The sequence below is a fragment of the Herpailurus yagouaroundi genome, unplaced genomic scaffold, assembly GCF_014898765.1.
Source record: "Herpailurus yagouaroundi ecotype Mexico unplaced genomic scaffold, PumYag 140, whole genome shotgun sequence".
NCBI lineage: Eukaryota > Metazoa > Chordata > Mammalia > Carnivora > Felidae > Herpailurus > Herpailurus yagouaroundi.
This window is the reverse complement of record NW_024412395.1, coordinates 94,899,172-94,919,936: the sequence shown is the minus strand read 5'-3', so window position 1 is coordinate 94,919,936 and position 20,765 is coordinate 94,899,172. Positions and strand designations below refer to the sequence as shown.

The 20,765-nt window shown below is 47.6% G+C and overlaps 1 long non-coding RNA gene across 1 annotated transcript; it reads left to right on the top strand.

Annotated features, from left to right (window-relative positions):
- Window positions 1-5,449: 5,449 nt before the first annotated feature.
- Window positions 5,450-7,717, top strand: LOC121030308 (uncharacterized). Its single transcript, XR_005790168.1, has 2 exons — window positions 5,450-5,631; window positions 7,432-7,717. It is a non-coding gene; the product is annotated as an uncharacterized LOC121030308 (long non-coding RNA).
- Window positions 7,718-20,765: the final 13,048 nt, after the last annotated feature.

Sequence of the window (20,765 nt, the reverse complement as noted above, 5' to 3'; positions counted from 1 at the left end):
AATATTCTAATGTGCACGGAAATCTCAAGAGAGGTAAGTTGTGTTTCCCCGAAGTATTGGGCCTTAGCATTTTTCTCTCTCGGCCCATCATATCACATGTTGCAGAACACTAATGGACAATGTGCCGGAAATATTTAACAACTGGCTTTCCAGGAGTGATGGGGGGAACCCTGCTTAGTAATGTCTGCTGATTTCTGTGAGCTAAATACTCCCACCAGAGCCGATTTTAAGCTACTGACATGAAACCACGAGTTTGGATGAGGTGCACACAAGCAGCTCTCTGAGCTGGTGCGAGCTGGCTCAAGCAATTCCCCTCTTTCCGCTGAGAATGGGGACGTGTGAAAAAGCCAATGGATGCGACTGGTGTTGGTCTCCTTGGCAAAGCAGGAAGAGAAGGTGAAAGGAAAGACCCAGTCCACTGAATGTTTGCTCACTTCTCTAATCAATGATCAGAATGGACCTTCTCTGCTTGAGAGCAGCGGATGATGGATGTCCGATTCCCCCCGTGTAGTTTCCTGGCCATTTGCACGGACACTAGGAGCCACTCTAGGGCAGATCTATATTTGCTACAACTCCACTGGTCTCTTGTCTGCCCCGGGGATAAACGTGTTAGTGCCCGTCCACTCTCTGGACAGCTCTGTGACTTCCTCTTCAGTTGGAGTCAGAAAAACTTTCCTGACCGACTTCCCTGCTGATACGGGGAGAACTTCCTTTGACCTCTCCCAGGAGGTCGGACAGTATTGTTGGACGGTATTCACATAGGTCATCTGATAACATGAAGGCAGTAAATTAGATTTGTGCTAGATTTGTATCTCAGCAGCATTTGGCACAGTGGAGCACTTTCATCCTGTGAAGTCGTTTTCTTCTAGATTCTAAGATGATGCTCTCTCTCCTGGTTCTTCTCCTGCCTCTCCGGCCACTTCCGACTTGTTGGCTTCTTCGCTTGCCATCTAAATGCTTGGGTTCTTCCATCCTGGGTTCTCCTCCCCTCACTCCCCTCCTTTGTCCTCTCTCAGATGATCTTATCCATTCTCATGGATTTAAATAATACTACCATTAATCTGCTAACTCCCCAATTACAATCTGAAGCCAGACATTTTCTCTGAGGTCCAGATTTAGATAACCAACAACCTACTTGGCATCTCTATCTGAATGTCTTAGACATTTCTCAACTTTAACTTGTATGAGAAGGAATTCGATGTCCTCTCCACCCTGTTTCTCCCTCAGCCTTCTTTATCTCAATAAATAGCATTTCCTTCCATCTAGTTGCCTGAGCCTGAAATCTAGGAATCATTCTTTTTTTTTTTTTTAAATTTTTTTTTCAACGTTTATTTATTTTTGGGACAGAGAGAGACAGAGCATGAACGGGGGAGGGGCAGAGAGAGAGGGAGACACAGAATCGGAAACAGGCTCCAGGCTCTGAGCCATCAGCCCAGAGCCTGACGCGGGGCTCGAACTCACAGACCGCGAGATCGTGACCTGGCTGAAGTCGGACGCTTAACCGACTGCGCCACCCAGGCGCCCCTATCTAGGAATCATTCTTGATTCAACTTTTGTTCTTTTCCCCTGTATCCAATCTAACAGTCTTGAAGGAATGAATTTCACTCTACTTTTTCCTTTTATCCTGAAGGTCATTGACTTATATTATACTCGAACTCTGAAATCATTTACTGGGTCCATATTCTATTGCTTTGATTTACCAAGAAGAAAGACCTTGGAGAGGTGTTTCAGCTTAATTACTCTTAATTAGATTTTCTTTCAATCCTTCTCCAGACCAGTAGGCCATCAAGTTCCCCCAGGTGTCTCCCTTGTCTATTATATCCCAAATGGGCATCTCCTGGGGCCCCTGGGTGGCTCAGTCGGTTAAGCATCCGACTTCGGCTCAGGTCACGATCTCATGGTTCGTGAGTTCGAGCCCCGCATCAGGCTCTGTGCTGACAGCTCAGAGCCTGGAGCCTGTTTCGGATTCTGTGTCTCCCTCTCTCTCTGACCCTCCCCCCGTTCGTGCTCTGTCTCTCCCTGCCTCAAAAATAAATAAACGTTAAAAATAAAATAAAAAATAAAAACAAACAAACAAACAAATGGGCATCTCCTTGTTCAACAGATCCAAGTAAGCTTGTGCTCCCTCCACATTTTCTTTTTTTTTAAATCTTATTTATTTATTTTGAGATAGAGAGAGAGTGTGAGCAGAGGAGCGGCAGAGGGATGAGAGAGAGAGAGAGAATCCCAAGATCCCAAGAAGGCTCCCCGCCGCCAGTGCAGAACCTGATGTGGGGCTTGAACTCACGAGCTGTGAAAACATGAACTGAGATGACATCAAGAGTTGCACGCTTAACTGACTGAGGTTAAGGTGCCCCCACATTTTCTTTGTATTCAGTTATTGTCCTGTGGCCTTTGTCATCCCATGCCAATCCTTACTCCCAAACATAGGTGGGAGGGATCCAGTGGGACAAGGCACCTTGGGGAAATTCAGATAAATGAGGTATACCATTCAAGAAATACTGGTGGCTTATTCTTTCTTTTGTGACTGTATCTCTAGGGTGATTTTGGTTTAATGGTAATTTCTTGTGGATCCTAGTCTTACTTTTGGAAAGTAGGGAATGCCAAGGAATCTCCCCCCCATATTAAGATAGAGAACTAAGACTCAAGTTGTGACTGGACAGACTCAAGACCATACAGGCAAATGACAGAGCCATGGAGTTCCTCTGGCCTCATTTCTAGGAGGTAGAAATATGGACCAAAGCTCAAGTTTCCTGAGATCATTGCTGTGTTGGGGGACGGGCATAAGAAAGGGCATAGCCAGGTTCTATGCTTGTACAGATTGGGGGACCCTCTTTAAGAAAAATAATACAAAATTCCATACACAAGTGAACATTTAGTTGGAATAAGAAAAGAAATCACAACACATTACACATCCAAAAATGTTTATAAAATACCATGAGTGCCGCAGTATCCAGAAAATAACAATTTGGGGCACCTGGGTGGCTCAGTCGGTTGAGCGTCCGACTTCGGCTCAGGTCATGATCTCGCGGTCCGTGGATTCGAGCCCCGCGTCGGGCTCTGTGCTGACGGCTCAGAGCCTGGAGCCTGTTTCGGATTCTGTGTCTCCCTCTCTCTCTCTGCCCCTCCCCTGTTCATGCTCTGTCTCTCTCTGTCTCAAAAATAAATAAAACATTAAAAAAATTAAAAAAAAAGAAAATAATTTAACAAAGATAATGTAGTCTTTTTTTTTTTTTACATTGATTACAATTAACTTCTTTCTTATTGGTCATTTGTACATTTTCTGTCAGTTTGATAACTTGCTGTTGGTGATGCCGTGTAAGTTTTAGGGTTTTCAAATCCTAAATTTGGGAAGATCTCAATCACTTTTCTCTCATATATGAGCTGTAAGATTTAAGGTATTTCAAGTTTTCTTTCTTTGTTGAGATTAAAAAATTCTATTTGTGGTAAAACACAGATAACATAAAATTTACCATCTTAAACTGTTTTTTAAGTGTACCGCTCAAGAGTGTTACATGCAATGACCTTATTGTGCAACTGATTTCAGAACTTATTTCGGCTTGCAAAACTGAAACTCTATATCCGTTAAATAACAACGCTCCTTCCCCGGCCACCCCCAGCCCCAGGTAACCATTATTCTACTTTCCATCTCTGTGAATCTGACTCTACTCTGTACCTCATCTACGTGAAATCATATAGTATTTGTCTTTCTGTTACTGGCTTATTTCACTTAGCCTAATGTTCTCAAGGTTCATCCATGTTGTAGCAGGTGTCAGAATTTCTTCCCTCTTTAAGGCTGAATAATATTCCATCGTATGTATATAGCACACGTTTTTTACCCATTCACCCACTGATGGACAGTTGGGTTGCCTCTACCCATTGGCTATTGTGAATGATGCTGCTATGAATCACTAGATACTATGTTAATTTATTTTAAATTTTTTGAAGAACCACCATTTATAACTTGAAATTTTTCATAGCACCTATTTCCACCAATGGTACACGAGGGTTCCAATTTTTCCACATCCTTGCTGATGCTTGTTATCTATCTATCTATCTATCTATCAATCATCTGTCTATCATCTATCTGAGAGTAGCCATCCTATGGGTATGAGGTGGTATCTCAGTGTGGTTTACATTTGTTTTTTCCGTCATGATGAGCAAAGTTGAGCCTCTTTTCATGTGCTTATTGGCCATCTGTATTATCTTTTTTTGGAGAAATGTCTATTCAAGTCTTTGCCCATTTTTCAATCATGTTGTTTTGTTGGTATTGGTCAAGCTTTCTTGAGCAGTGACTAATTTTTTTTTTTAACGTTTATTTATTTTTTTGGGACAGAGAGAGACAGAGCATGAACGGGGGAGGGGCATAGAGAGAGGGAGACACAGAATCAGAAACAGGGTCCAGGCTCTGAGCCATCAGCCCAGAGCCCGACGCGGGGCTCGAACTCACGGACCGCGAGATCGTGACCTGGCTGAAGTCGGACGCTTAACCGACTGCGCCACCCAGGCGCCCCGAGCAGTGACTAATTTTAAATGCCTCTTGAACTGATTGCACTCATTGACCAATTTGCCTTTCATGGTGTTTTTGTAGTAGCATCTTATGAGTTTTGTTATTTTTTAATGCCAAGGTAATCAGCAAGAAATGAGACTCTTTTTTCTAATATGTCCATATAATTTTCTTCTCTTTTAAAATTGAACTACCTAACCATAAAAGAGCCTATTCATTACTCCTTATTTAAAATGTATCTCTGTTAATGAATGGCTGCTTTGGAAATAATCAAAAACCTTTGTTATAATTCAGTTGTGGATGTCAGGCTAATCTCTTGATTTCTTATAGAAATCTATGAAAACTAATTTTATTGTATAAGATGTTTATAGTTGTTTTTTTTTTAAATGTTTATTTATTTGGAGAGGGGAGGGGCAAAGAGAGAGGGAGAGAGAATCCCAAGCCTGACGTGGGGCTCTATCCCACGGATCGTGAGATTTCATGACCTAAGCTGAAATCAAGAGTGAGTCGCTCAACTGATTGAGCCACCCAGGCACCCCTGAAGATTTTTAGAGTTGTAAACATAGAGTTACCAAGTGTACTCCAGGTAAGAGAGTACTTCCATTTTGCCTAGGGACTGATGGGAACTGGATCCTGCACTTACAATTCTATGCTTCTGATGACAGAATCATTTTTCATAGCCTAGCTTCTGGCTCCTTATATTTCAAACCTTAATTCTTCAACATTGTGCAGATACTTCTAATTCTAGTGCCATAGGATGCGTTTATATCATCATAGGCCCTCTGGCCTGGCACCTTTATGCCATGACACTGGGTGAATAAGAGGGTTTCTGGAAGCCATTCTTACAGCAGGACAGGAGACACTATGAACCACAAAAATATCCCACTAACCCCCAAACTAAATGTACCCTAAATTCAATTCTCTTTTAGCTAAATCCTCCTAATACCAACACCACCTGATATCAGAGGATGTGTGACTGCAACGAAGTCAGAAAGGAAAGAGACAGTGGTCTTAACTGATGATGGTTCATACACCCTTCTTTTGCAAATTTTGTTCAAAAAAAAGAAAAGTCTACCACGTGAACCATCTCTGGGATTCTTTCCAGGACCTTGAAACTGGCCTGTGTAAGTGAGGGCCTGAGCTTAACCTTCATGAGCGTTAGGGTAATCTGGTCTGGACGGGGGATGCGTGGCCAATCTGCATCTGGAGGACCCAGGGTCCCAGTTCAGGACCCAGCACATTTCCCAGTCTCCCCTCCCTCCCTCTTTAATCACACACCATACGCCCTGTGTTTCTGGAATGGTCCATCTTGGCCGGGGCCTACAGATTTCCTGGTAAGATGTCAGCAAGCTGTGATATTGTTATTTTACTACCCCACCATTCTTCACCTGCAACAAATGTCCCCTTAATTGCTTCAGCATGAGCCCCGGCTGACATCCCCCATTCCTAAGGGTCTCTCAGTCCCAACCTCACAGTAAACTCAAGACGTCCAAACGGGGCCGCCAGACGTGGCAGCTGGAATCCAGACATCACGGCCTATCGGAGCAATTAGCTGAGCTCCCATCCCGGGCTGGCCTCATTAGGGCTGTCCAGATGTCCACTGCTAGAGCAGTCTTCCGTCCCTGGGGGCGGGCTGTCTCCCCAGGTGAGGCCACACTGGTGTCTGCGGGAGGCATGTCAGAGCTCAGAGAGCCCTTCCTCATCGTCAGGGCTGCTAATCGAAGCTGAGTGGGAATCGCAGAGGCACCGGCCGTGGCTGTCGGTCCCCAGGGCTCTCTGTTTCCCATGCATAATCACCGTCTGCACGGAGCCCTCCCCGTCTGGGGGCAAGCCCAGCTGCCACAGCTCAATCGACGGTGAAGGGTGTTCAGGCCCAGTCATGCTGTTCATCCGCTGCTCGGCTCCCACCATGACTAAACGGGAACATCTGGAAAAGGGCAGGGCAGGGCTGGGGCGAAGAGGCTAAGGGCAGGGGAGGATTAAAACTGCTCCGTCTTTATGGGAAGATTTTCTCTGGTAATGTGGTGCCTTTTCTTTCCCACGTGGTGGGAGGTGGGGAAAAGAGAATTTCATCCTAGAACAACCTGACAGGGGGCCCAGCCAGGGTATCTGTTGTTGTAAGGCCAGCAGCGTATCTGCCCGGCGATGGTTCTCATCGTAGTCAACGTGAATGGCGCCCCCTGGGGGTTTTGGGGCGCATGACATGTGTGGTCATGATGCATTAGCCCTGCCAGTTAGACGCAGACTGAACCGTGAGCCTTGGCTTAGCTTGGCTGTTCTCAGAAGCAGAGCCTGAGAGAAGGATTTGGACACAAGTCCTTTATTTGGGAGGCAATATCAGGAAGCACTGGGGAGGGAGCGTGAAAACGAAGTGGGGAAGGGAAGGAAGAAAGCTGGGTTAGTGAGGAGGTTGGCTCACATGACCAACCATCTTGTTTGCCAAAAACTGAGGGGTTCCCTGGGACATGGCACTTCCAGTGCTAAACAGGGAACGTCTCAGGAAAACTGGGAGAGGTTTGTCACCCTAGTCGTGTTAGTCAGTAGGTTCCTGGTGTAGGCAACTGGGCCCGATCAATTTCATGGGGGATGTGTCCACCTGGGTGACTGTGTAGACCATGACTTCAAACTGTCCCACTGAGAACAGAGAAGGGCAAAGAAGCTGGCATATTTATCCATTAACTCCTGTCTGTCGTTGGTTGAGGGCTGCTCCCAAAGCTGTGGATCTGTGATAACTCTGGCCTGCTTGCCCCGAAACAGGTATGACCAGAGGAAAAAAAAAAGAAGCCAGAAATGAATACAATACAGATCCTGTCTTCAAACAGCCTGGGTGTAACAAGAAAGTAATATTAGGGGTGAAGAGGTCCTCTCTGAAATGTGCTCTCTCCCATTGACCTTTATTCTCTGAGGGTGTCATTCCATCACAGATCTCCATTCCTGTCCCATCCAGATTCTTCTGCCCTTAACTCCCTACACTCCCGGGAAGCCTGCCTTGAAGGGAACGGATGCAGCATGAGGTGCGCCAGCAGATGGAGAAAGGGGGCCACATGCATAGCCTGTAGAAGCTGGAAAAGGCAAGGAAAAAGATTCTCCCCTAGAGCCTCCGGGAAGCAGCACGGCCCTCTTGACACCTTGATCTTAGCCCGGGGAGACCTGTGTTGGCCTTCTACCTTTGGGAGCTGTAAAATAATAAATCTGCATTGTTTCAAGCTACTAAGTTTGTGGGTGATTTGTTCTAGCAGCCACAGGACATTGGTACAGGCTCTGGCCCTCTTAAAAAGCTCGCTTTGCTCCATTTCACTCACTGGTGCTTCCAAGTAAGATTTCCTTTAAACCTGAAGTTCCAGGGCTAAAAATCTGAAGGCAATGAATCCGGCCAGTGCAGTCCCTTCCTTCTCAGAGTTGACAGTTTTGTGGAGGGGAATTGAGAATCAAAAAGGCATGTGTAGTGGGCTAAAGAAGTTTCTAGGAACAAGATTCCTAGCCTGCATGGGAATAACTATGGCTTTCTGGCATTAAAGACTATCTTCAAGGTTTGAGCTTAGTTTTATGCAGGAATGACTTCACAAGGCTTCCTAATAGGGCCCCAGAAATGTTTGCAGAATGTAATTGAGTGGAGTTGAACTTGGGGAAGGAGGTTCTTAATTTACATTATGATTTTTCCCCTACACCCCGAGTCAGCCCCAGTCTGATTTCATCTGAGGAGGCTTTGTTAACGGAGATGCTGTGAGCACCCCAAGACCTCCTGACAGGGCAGAGTCACTATTTCTGTTGGGTTTGTCTCTAACTAGTGTGGCTCCTTCCACACATAATTCCCAAGGCCCTTTCTTGTGGTCGCTGATATTTCTTCGGTGGCACTTGGGTCTGAATTAATTTATTTGTTGAGCAAGTGCATCATCTGTCCCATTGTCCCTTCCACCCCAGCACGATCTTTGCATGTCCCCTAGGGCGATCATTATGTTGTACTGCATTTCTGTTCTTGAATTTTACTGTCCTGTCAGACTGTGAGCCCCCCAAGATGCAACTGTGTCTTAATTTTGTAGAGTGGCAGTTCTCAGCAAAGTGCTGGGGGGTTGGCACCCTTTAGAGGCTCAGTAGATGTTCATGAAGGAATTGCTGAATGAGCCTCTGCCCTGACTTGCTCTCTAAGCTGGTGTTTCCTCCATGGAAATACAAAGTGGGGGTTGTGAATTCGGAATGCTTTATGGAACACGGCAATTGAGCTGACTGCTTAGAAAGGAGAAGAGCTGATAGGTAGTGGTGGTGTTGCTGCTGGTGTAGCCCGTGAGGAGAAGAACGGCATGGGTCCAACTACAGAGTGTGCTTGGGGACTAATGACCAGACTGGCGTGGCTCAGCTCGGGCACGGAGTGCATGAATAGGCTCAGTGAGAACTCAGTTTAGGATTGTAGACTGGGTACAGGTCACAGAGGGCTTTCAGTAGAGTGCCAGGAGTTTAGAATTAATTTCTCTGGGCACTAGGGAGCCAAGGAAGGCTTTGGAGGATATGAGAAAGTGGGTTTTGGTGGCAGTAGAAGTAGAGGGGTTTTGTGTAGACATTTTGGAGACTTTTCCCCAAGGTTAATAAGCCTGAGTTACCAATCTCTTCGGCATTTCAAAAGAACTATAAGTCGACTTCCTGGGGATCTTTTAGTCATGGCTCTTGTTGGGGGCCCTAAGAGAGAATCGAGGCAGTTTCTTGATTGTCTTCAGCCCTAAGAAACTCTGGTTTGTGATTTTTCCTCTTGGAAATAAGCCTGAGTAGATGATCAATCCTGGGAGGGGCTCGGGGGCCGAGTATCTCTGTTGGAATCAGCCAGAGGTGTCCAGACCCTCAGAGGGCATGGCCCCACCATGCAGCCTCTTGGGTCCAAGGGATGATGAATTGCACCTGAGGTGTGTGCAGTCCGTGACAACTTGGCTCTTTCGTGACATTACCCAAGAGGAATTCGCGGTATGTTCTAGAAGGCTTCCAGGAACTATGTTGAGAACCTGTTGTACAGTTTAGGATTTTCTCTCCCTGGGTCACCACTCTGCCTCAGTACATGCAGAGCAGACTTCTCTCTGAGGAAGAGGTATCTTAACCTTGGGGGCTGGATCAGAACCCCACATCTGAGTCTCTTCAAAGTTTATTTATTTATTGAGAGAGAGAAAGGGAGAGAGAGGGAGAGAGAGAGAGAGAGAGAGGGAGGATGAGTTGGGGAGGGGCAGAGAGAGAGGCAAGAGAGAAAATCCCAAGCAGGCTCTGCACTGTCAGCACGGAGCCTGATGTGGGGCTCAGACTCATAAACCATGAGATCATGACCTGAGCCGAAATCAAGAGTTGGTCGCTTAACAGACTGAGCCACCCAGGCGCCCCATGAGTCTCTCTTGTCTTAGTTTCCTTGCCTAGGGTGGGCTGGGGACTTGGATCTCGAGTCTTGCAGAAAAGGAGAGACATCATGCCCTTTCCTGCTGGGCCAGTTTCCTTTCCCCATTGCACAAATAAGGCCCAGGGGTGGCTGATGAGGGTTTGGTTGAGAGAGGATGGTCTGCCAGTTTCTGGGGGGAATAGAGCCCGAGAAAGCTCAGGTGGGCCAAGGGGAATCTGGAGGTGTCAGAGAGGAAGGATGAAGGTTTAGATCGCCTGTCCCTGCTCACCAGAAAAGGGTTGAGGCAGCCGAGCCTCTGCCCAGTCTGTACGGTCTTCTAGCATCCTCCCAGTTTGTCCCACCTTCCCAGTCCTTCCCTTTCTTGGACAATCTTGACAAAGAAGCATTTGGCAGCTTGTCAGAGAGGTCAAGGGGAGACTTGTTCTGGAGCGGGGACACGGGGGGCAAAGTGCCATAACATGATTGGTGGCTCTTCATCAGAGGCCTTTGTCCAACAGCTTTGCAGAGTCGCATTTGCTGGGTTAAGAAAAGATACTCACAGAGGAACTGTTTGATGTGTTTGAGAGCGTGCATGGATTTTGGTTGACGAAGTACTCTGGGGAATGTTGGTCTGTCCCATTTTGTTTTGCCATCAAATCTTAGATCCTAGAGTCCCTAAGGCACAGAGCTAGAAGGCACACTAGATAAAGATGCCCTTGCTCTCCCCTGGGCAAACAAGCAGAGCGTGCGAGGTCCTGAGGGGTGGGGCTTTCTCAGAGTGACATTATGTGTCTCACGTTCCACGCGGGCTGGGAACTGAGTGGAGAGGACGCCGGATTGGCAGGAAGCATTTTTTTTTTTTTCTGGCTGTATTTTTCCAAAAGCCGGAGATGAGAAGATCATCTGAATGGCAGCCCTGCAGGAGGACAGGAAATAAGAACTGACGTTGAGAAGGAGTCTCCTGGAGCACTCCTTCCCTGTGAGCTATCACTTCCCCTGGCTCTGGAGCACCCTTCACACATGGCCTGCTCATGGAACACGGTGTGCAGAGCCTGTGTGTCTGGGCTTGGAGAGCTGCCAGAAGCCAGGGCAAGGTTTCCAGAATGCTGGAATCTGAGGGACTCCTTGGGACCCCACGGAACTTTCCCATTAGCTAGGGTTTGGGCTGTCTACCCATGGTGCTGTCTTCCCCATGCACTGCATGGCTAAAGGAGAATTATATTAAATGTAAAGACCACCAAATAAGTGCTCTTCCCTCTTTGGGTGAGAGTCTTTGCTGCCCAGGAGGGGGCTCGACAAGTCCTCGAGTGTTGAAAGGATCGGTGTTCTGTTTAGTTAGACCAGGAAGGAACAGAGCTCAGAGTTCTTATTCTTCCTCCGCTCCTCTCTGTTCTGTGTTCCAACAACGAGTCCCTCTAATTAAAGTGTTAAATCAGGTTTAGTTATCAGTCGCGATGGGAAAATCTGGAATACAGATTATCCCTCCAATTTCCTCGTAAGAACGTTAGCATCATTTCTCCATTTCAGTGCCGTGCACCCCCTGCCTTTAGAGAGGATGATACAGAGGCGCAGAGATTAAACATAGTCTCCACCTTCCAATTTTCGCTCCATTGCTGATATCACCGGCTCCCCTCCCCAAATTTCAGAGGCACACGTTCATGTCTGCAAGACCCAGAGAGAGGCTTTTATTCAAAATAGCTTGGCTGAGCTGCCCCGGGTTTTGCTTTGGGAAGATTGACCCAGAGCTCTAGCTCCTAGCTCAGCACTAACGTCTGCGGTGGCCTTGGACCAGCAGGTTTACTTCTCCGGACCTCTGTCTCGCCCTGTGCAAAACGAAGGGGCGGGTTTAGGGGGTCTCTGTGGACTGTTCCCAGCTCCATGCTCTGTCCTGGCCCTGCCTCGCCGCCTTCTCCCTGCATGCCTCTGCTGCTCCAGCAGGCAGGCCCGCTAACACGTGGATTTATGTGGGACACTGGCTTTCCCCAGCAGCTCGTTTCCGCTGCTTCTTACCAGAGGGCCGGGACTCATTAGCCTGCTTTGCTTACTGAAGCCTTCACTCCCGAGATTTTATGTAGTGATGGCAGCTTTCACCCCCAGGACTAACAGCAGCCAACTTTCTCGTTGCACTGTATTAATCCCAAACTGAAAAGCGACTTTAGGGAGCACTACTGGGTGTGGGGGGTGGGGAGGACAGAACTCCTTGAACCTTCAGTAACTGCTGACCTCCGTTGAGTCGGGTAGGGGCATGCGTGTGAATAGGCAGCTTGGGGGGGGGCGGTGAGCTGTACCTCAGTTTCTTCTTTCTGTGGGGATTTGAATAGTCAGGTGGACAGCGGCTAGAGGTGGGGAAGGAGGAGTAGCTGTAGCGTTATGTGGAAAAGAAGTGGGTGAATCATGAATACAAATCATTCTGTGGATGGAGAATAGGAAGAAGGAAGTAGACTTTGCCCAAGATTAGTTCTTCGTGGTTAACCTCGGCTTCTATTAGTTCTATGAGGCCTCTAGGTGGTAGGGTAAGACTGACTCTAGACAGCTATAGTGGTATTTTCAGCAGGGACACAAAGATTCTGTAACTGGAGAGACTTCTTCCCAGGAACTGGTTCGTCTAGAATTTCTGCCACATCGGGAAGCATAGGAACTGAGTATCTTGTGTAGGATCAATCCTATGAGATGCTCAGGGAGAAAAGGGTGTGTTCCAGCAAATTCTGAAAATGGCACAAACTCGTCCCTTGGAGACGAATGCCAGGCGATATTATAGTAAACCCTCGGATAACACTACAGGGTCAAGGGAACCATTTCGTTTTGTTTAATCCTTAGGCACCCAGCTGTGTTTAAGAATAGAACTATCTGCTTTTTAATATCTCACTCGACCGGCGTTGTAGGGATTGGACTTTGGGCAATGCTACTCCAGGGTGAACTCTGGTTTTGGACACCATTATCCTGGGTCTTTTTTGCTGCACAAATGTGGAGCTAGCTTGGGGTGAGCGGTGGGGTCTGCATGAATGAGATTTCCTTTCTTTTTAGATCCTGGGAGAGGCATGTACATGGATTTATATCTTATTTTTGAGAAATCAACCAAGGGCATCCTGAGACTCCAGGTTCAAGGTGTAAAACCAGAAATACCTAAAATGAAGAAAGAGCGACTATCAGCCATGGGCATAATAATCACTTCCTTTTGGGAGGTGTACTGTTTGAAGAGGGAGAAAATAGGAGAACTAAGTGGGTGGAGGTGAGGGCAGCCTGCCCAAATTAATTCCTCCAGCTGGAGACAGAAGCTCTAATGAGGGCTGTTTTAGGCTACATTCTCTAGCACAGAGAGCCTGAGGCTAATGGTTTTTTCGAGAGTGCGATCTGAGGGCAGCAAGAGTGAGGGATACAGACGAGGAGGCAGGGAAGGAGGGGAAGGAGATCCAAAGTAGTACATTATGGAGTTGGCCACAGTCTTACAAGAAGACACGCAGCAAGTCGCGGGGGCACAGGGGACATCTCTCGGGAGTGACTGGAAGGGAGAATCTTGGGATATCTTGGAACAGTCCTTCGGAGGCTCTACTCTGGACAGCAGTGAGCAGAACTGATCAGCTGGATCCTCTGTATTGTTTGCCTGTCATTACTCAGAGTTCACCCCTTTAGGGAGCTGCTGGGCTGCTGGGAAAGGCAGAGCATCCACGAATCCAGCCAGATCAGACCTGGGTGCTGGAGTTGCTGAGTCTCGTCCCAGAACAGGCCTGCTCGAGGCCACACCGAAGCCCAGCTCCTGCTCTGGGAGGAGGCTGAGGCAGCAGGGGCTTTTAGAAGATGAGGTGATAGAGTCGTGACAGGAGGGGCTCTCCACTGTGCAAGCAACTGAGGTCTGGGGGCAGACGGGGCCAAGGAAACGCGGAGAGAAAGCAAACTGAGTCCGGTACAGGGACTGGCCTGAGAAATAAAACAGCAGCAGAATAGGGATACAATCTCTATGGAGGGAGAATGCAGTGAGGTTCCTTTTTTTCCATTGTCAGACCTTGGGACTTAGGCATGATGAGGTAGGACAGACCAGAGCGGCCAGAGAGTCAGAAAGACGTGTCAGCCGTGCCGCATCGTCTTCTGACATTTTGGCAGAGGCCAGCTCCATGTAGTGGAGAGTGGATAGGAGCCACTTTGTACTACTTCTCCAAGCACCAGTCTCCAGTCTGGCCCAGGAGACGGGAGGCCTTCTGCACTGGGAGTTAGTTTTTGCCTGTCCTAGCGTTCAGACTGTGACAAGTTTATTTTGGTTGACTCTTGAATCATCTGCTCCCGGAGCCCCATGCCTCTTTTGTGCGGAAACCCTCCTTCTCCCTGTGGTCTCCAGCTTGACACTTGGCAGGCCGGGCCCAGCTGGGAGGCCATCTAGAGTTACATCTTTGCAGGGGCTCACAAAGCTTCTTTCCTCCAAGCTTCTCAAGTGTGTTGCAAAAGAAAAACAAAAAGAAAGAAAAAGAAAAAAAAAAAAAAGGAAAACAACCCCTCCCTTTCTACCACATAACTTGGGCAAGGACTCAGTGGCTTCTGAGTCTCTGGCCTGCAAGGACAGAGCATCCTCTCCTTCTGGGAGTTTCTGCACTTAGGGTGCTTTAGAACCATGGGGCAAAGTGAAGCTGAATGCGGATCAGAGGCCTGCGGCTGGGCATGGGTTCTCAGGGCTGGGCCAGGTTGGACCCCGAGCTCCTGTCTAGTTGCCATTTTACACTATAAGCTGCTGGCTGGCTCAGGGTGGTTATGTAACTTGCCTCAGGTCACACAGCAGCATGAAAAGCATTAGATTCAAACTCAGGGATGCCTCAATCCAAAGTGTCTTTGAATCTCTCCCTTACCCTTTAGGCTAACACCTCTTTTCAAGGCTCTCAAGCTTGGCAGGCAATGATGATACTTGGCCCTTTGAGGTCTTAAACTCCCTGAAGATTGATAGCATACTACTGTCCCCAGAGGTGAACATTACTAAGTTGAGATAAATTTAGAATCTAGGAAATGTCAAGGTTTTCCACATTGCTATTCTCTTTCCGTCTCCTTCAGTGACTGGCCCCGCTCTGCGTCTAGAAAAAGTTCCTGGGTTGTCCTGCCTGCGGGTTAAGGCTGGGTTTCCCTGTGGCTCGGGGAGTTTCTGATCTGTGGCCTGGCATCCATTTATTACCGTGACCGCACACTGAGGAGGTCATTGTGGTAATCCCCCAGCTTCTGAGCATTAATGGTTCCTAAAGAAAGACCACAGCAGAAGAAAATGGCCTCGCTTGTTTCTGTTCTTGTTAGTAATTGTGAGATTTATCAAAGTGCCATTTATTAATGCATTTGCATATAAATAGAACCCATGAAAAAATGGCTCTAATTTTTCCTTTGCTTTGAAAGACCTTCCAGACAACTTATGTCATCGCTTGACAGATTTTCAGGCCATTTTTAGCATATTACATCTAAAAGAAAGAAGATCCTAGAACCAAAGTTCTCTAAGGAAGGAACCTCCCCCTCAAAATATGCAACAATTAAGCTAGAAATACCAAGTATGTCCATGGAGTTTCTTAGATATGCTGTTTTATTTGAGAGGCAAAAGGAGCTAATTCCTCTTCATAAAGACCAATACAACTCAACAATAATACGTTGGCTCGAGAAAGCATCTTTGAAAGCCTCTAGTCCTGGCCCAGGAATTTTCAAATACGTTTCATAAAGACCTGGGACCTCATAAAGGAGTTTCAGGGGTATGACAAACAATTATTTTTATTCACATTTCATTCTGAAAAACATACAACTATTTTAAAAGCTCCCATTAAAATGACACGTATCGTAGACCACATCTTAATGCATTTGAGAACCTTAAAAAGTTCATTTGTATTGCCGGGTAATTAGGGTAATGCTAATTACAGCAAAAAAAAAAAAATAACATCATGGATTAAGTACATTCAAAGAATAAAGCCTAAGACAGGTGTTTCTGAATGTGGGCCAGCTTTCCTTCAAGCAGAGGTGTGGGAGCCCAGGCTCCTTCCATCTTGTGGCTCTCACCTAGGACTTCCAGGCATTCTGTGTCCCTCTCTATCAAGCCAGCAGAAGAGCAAAGAACACAGAAAATTGTCTCAGAGATTCTTTGAGGGTGGGGGCTGTGAGCATCTTTCCGCTCATGTGCGATTGGCTGGAAATACGTCCCACGGACCCATCTCACTGTGAGGGACTCTGGTAAATGTAGTCTACTGGCTAACCATTCTCTGCCATCCCTGATTACTCTGTTGGGCACACAGTTGGAAATCAGACAGGGTTATCTGAGGAGTAACCACTTTTCAACTGTTTGTCTGTGTAAACCTGAATTTTGATAGGGTGTAATTAAATTGATCATAAAGTGTCAGCTTTTGTCCATAGCTCTGGATCTGATGTTTTTGTATTCATCGAAGCAACCTCATTAGTCCCATTGTTCGTGTGAAAAATCAAGTAAATATTATACATTTAGAACTTAAGAAATTTTGTATGCCACTGAAATGCTCCTTTGATCTGCTGTATATAAAAAATGAAGTCCTGAAACCTCAAAAAAACACTGATCAGGTATAATTTCCTCTTTTTATAGGAGATAGAGACAAAGAATAAGATACTTGCCCAAGGTCATATACTGATAAAGAAACAGCCGGTATTTGAACTCAGACTTCCTGGCTCTTAGTCCAGTGCTGTTCTTTCTATTTCAACTTGTTCCAGGACCTCACGGCCCTCAGAACTTGGATGTTTTTCAGCCCATTTTAATTTTCTCAGTCTACAAGTGAGAGCACAGCTGAAGCTTGGGGGTTGTTAATTCTGTCATAAGATTTAATGTCTTGTATTTTTGGCCCAGCTGCTTCACGAATCCACGTTCCGGAAGCATTTGTGGAGCATCTATTATATGCTGGGGCTGGGGTGCTGTGGTTCAACGGGTACCTTTCCATGAGGGTCTTATAGTCCGGCTAGATAATAAAACATGGAACAAAAGTGTAAACGGATATATTTGCAAATAGGTTTTCTTGAAGGAAGAAAACATGAGTCTGAAAGAGAAACACTTGGGGGGGGAGTGAGCTCTGTCTTTCCGATGGGGTGATCAGAGGCCAGTGGGCTCCTGGCATGATCCTGGAGACATTCAGGGCGCGGCCATGTCAGTGAGCCTCCATCTTGGAGGCAATGGCTTCCTTCCCCTGTGAACATGACCAGTGAGATTCTTGGCCCATGAATGCAGGCTCTCAGTGTTTTGTACAGCGTCAGCAACAGAAGAGTGTCGGAGGCTGCAGAATGTGCACAGGTGTTAAAATCAGTACAAATAATTACAAGATGAAAGTGTGTCAAAATTCCTCCAAGAACTAAATAAGAAAAGGGTTTTCCCTGATGGCTGATGAAGTCGCTAAGTCAAATAGCTTTTTCAGTTTTTAAAGGGTAGGTTGGGGGAAATGTGTTTTAAATATTCATTGGCATACTTGTTGCCTTTTTCTTGTCCCTGAGCTTTTACATCTGCAGCCCGCTCCAGAACTTTCCTATGCAGATGCCAATGAAGACAGAAGAGGCAAGGAAGGCCATGTGGGGGCAGGGATACTGGAGTGGACACAGACCATGGAGTCGTGCATATAGATGTATGTGGTAGGTGCCGTGTGTGTGTGCATGGTGTTGACTTGAACACATGCTGCTCAGCCGATAAAACGGCCTGAAAGCCAATGCTGAAGAGAAGAGCATCATGGGAGTTACCGCAAGCTTCTCTGAAAGGGAGTGACATGCTGGGAGTAAGCATGTGACATCTTAGAATGCTAGATACAAAAAGAACCTTAAGGGGCGGCTGGTTCAACTCGCCCATTTCCTGTGTGAGAAGACTGAGGCCAGGGAAGGGAAGTGACGCACAGGAAGAATCAGTGATTAGAGCCAGGACACGAACTTCATTGTTGCCATTCCCACCCCTGTCTGTGCCAGGATGCCGTGGGGCCAGAGTGAAGAATGTGGCCATTGAGGAGCCTTGGAGTAGGGGTTGATAAAATGAAAAATAATTCTATTCCAGAAGACAAAGCCATGCCTTCCATCTGCTTTGGGGGCTAGGATGATGTGGCCAATATGGAAAAGGGACTAAAAGTCTAGCCCGCTGTAGTGATCACTGTCACCTGGGGGCTGCAGGCAATGGGACTTCATATGGATCAGCAGGGAAAAGAGTGCAATGGTTTTTAAACATCTCAGGTTGAGATTGTGATCCCCCTGGTGATGCTCATCCTTTATGGGCACAGTGCGCTTTCATTTATTTTAATGAGATATCCCCTCTTCCCCCTTCTTTCAAAACATTTAAATAAGTTGGTACAAAGCAATTGAGTTCATTTATGTTGGGTGAAGACCGGGAATCTAACATAATGATTTTTTGAGTCTTTGAAGGATCTATGTCCTATCTCTTTCCCTCTACGCCTCCTCTGGCTTCTAGTACCATTTGCAGATGGGTGACTCCCAAGTCCACATTCCTGTTGAAAGAGATCGATTTTAGAGAGCTGGCTCATGACACGATGGAGGCTGGCAAGTTCAAAATCCCAGGGTAGACCTGCAGGCCGGATACCCAGGAAGAGCTGATACTGCAGTGCAAAGCAGAAGGCCATCTGCTGGCAGGATTCCCTCTTGTTTGGGGGAGGGCAGTCTTTTACGCTATGTGACCCTTCAACTGATTAGATGTGGCCCACCTGCATTAGGCACTTTTCTCAAATCCACTGATTTCAATGTTAATCTCCTCCAAAAACACCCTCACTGAAACCCAGAAAAATGTTTTACCACATATCTTGGCACTGTGGCCCAGCCAAGTTGACATATAAAATTAACCATCCCATATGTGGATAGTTTATTTGGGACTCCAAGGAGGAGTGAGAGCAAAGGAGGTTGCAACAGGAGATACAGCACAGGATCCAGTACAAAGATAGGTTGCCAAGTTGGCCATGGACAATGGGGTGACCCTTCTGAGAAGGGGAAGCATTTCCCATCATTCTCATCACCTACTGGGTGCCCCGTGGGCATTAGTTCTCCTGTGCTTCTGGGTTGTATACATGTGGGTGCCCAACCGTTTCATCAGGCATGCACACCACTGTAGGCCAGAGAACAGACATCCCAGGGAAAGAGCCCAGGCCGAGGTGGAGCCAGGCTGCACCCGCTCTGAACTGGTGGCCGGGGCCCAGAACCGGCAGCTGAAACTTCGGCTGAAGCCGGGGAGGGGGGGGGGGGGGGGTGGGGGAGTGGGGGGAAGGCTGAGAGGCTGGAGCTCATGCCCAAGACGGGGCAGGTGTCTTCCCCCCAGCAGCTTTCTTCCCCTGAAACCCCTGTTTTGGAGACTGACCACCCTCCAGCCACCAGGTCCTGCAATCATTCTAGAGTCTTCCATTTCCCTCACTCGTCGTATCAGATTAAGGCCGTTTTTCTATTTTGCTCTCCCTTTGGTATGCCTTAAATATGTGTTCCTTCTCACCAACCCGCGTTGTCACCACCACCCATCAAATCTCACCAACTCTTCTCTGGGTTCTTAAGAGAAATTTTCCACCTGGTCCCCCTGCAGCCAGCCTTGGACATCTCCCGGAGTGATCTATCTTAAAAGCACGGCTGACTACGGACCGTCGCTTGCTTAAAATCCCCCAGCAACTCCAAAGTTCAAAGACTACATTTCTTCAGACTCCGCAGATTGGTGCGTAAGGGCCTTTCCCACCCGGCCCCCCGTGGACCTCTCACGTCACCTCTCGCAGGACTGCTCCTCCGATGCTCCGCTCCTCTGGTGAAGAACCTTAGGGCGGCATGCCCTGCCATGCTCAGTGCCTTTGGTCGCGCGGCACCCTTGGCCTGGAATGTTCTCCCTCCTCCTGCCTCCCCCATCTCCAGCCCAAGTTTACCTAGCGAACACGTCCTCCCCTTTCAAGACTCGGCTCGTGTGTCACTTTCAATATGACGTCGTCCTGAGCCTTCCAGGTATGGAATTGATGGTGCTTGATGAGCCTCCTGCATCTTTGCAGACAACCTGCATTAGGTCCGTATGATAGTTAATGTGCTCGCGCTTAACGTCTCTGTCTTCTTCAATCATCCAGTAGGTGCCTTCACAGCAGGGATCTTACTCTGGCCATCTCTCTGTGTTCACACCGTGTTATGCTCAGCCCAACGCAAAAGAAATGCTCAGCGAGGCGGCTGCAGATGAGGTGGGGGCGCGCAGAAGGGACTGTGCCTGTACCCCTGGGGTGGGGGGGGGCAAGGACATCCTACCTGAAACGGTGAGGCAGGAGGCTGGGATTACCATCACGTCCTCTGAAAAGGTACGGGAAGGGGTGAGGGCCTTGTGCCTCTGAGGTGTGTTAGGGACAGACCCGGCTCAGGGGAGGGGGGCTACATCTGCCCCCGTGGAGCCCCCTCCCTCTCCATCCGAGTCTTCAGAAGCCAAATGTGGCCTCGGCAGAAGCTGAGTTCTTAAGGTCGAGCCGGAGTAGGCTGTGCTGGCCCGGGGCCCGAGGACCCAGGGCTTCTGGGTTCTGAGAATTTGTTCCCTAATCTCTGCTTACAGGGCTCCAAGCGGCTGGAGTCTGCATGAAAGGGGCCTTTGTCTGATATGGGAATGGCTTTGGGGGCTAATCTCTTCTTGGATGCATTTTAATTCACTTTAATGACTCTGCCTCCTGTCAGGCTTTCCTTCAGTGAGGGGGGTTTGTTAAAGAGATTAGAAGGAGTGAACACGAGCCCCCAAATCTGGCCTTCCTCGGAGGGTGCTGTTCTAGGGAAACCTGTGTTCTGCAAAATGTATTAGGATGCTCTGGGAGGGAGTGGCGAGGGCACAGAGTGGAGAGTGGGGAGATTATATATCTAATAAACACATGCACGTACAAACACTCGAGTGCCAGCCTGCCGTGACTTTCACGGCCCACCTCGTCCTGCCCCCGGGGTCGGAGCTGAAGCAGACGGGACAGAGTGATGTCA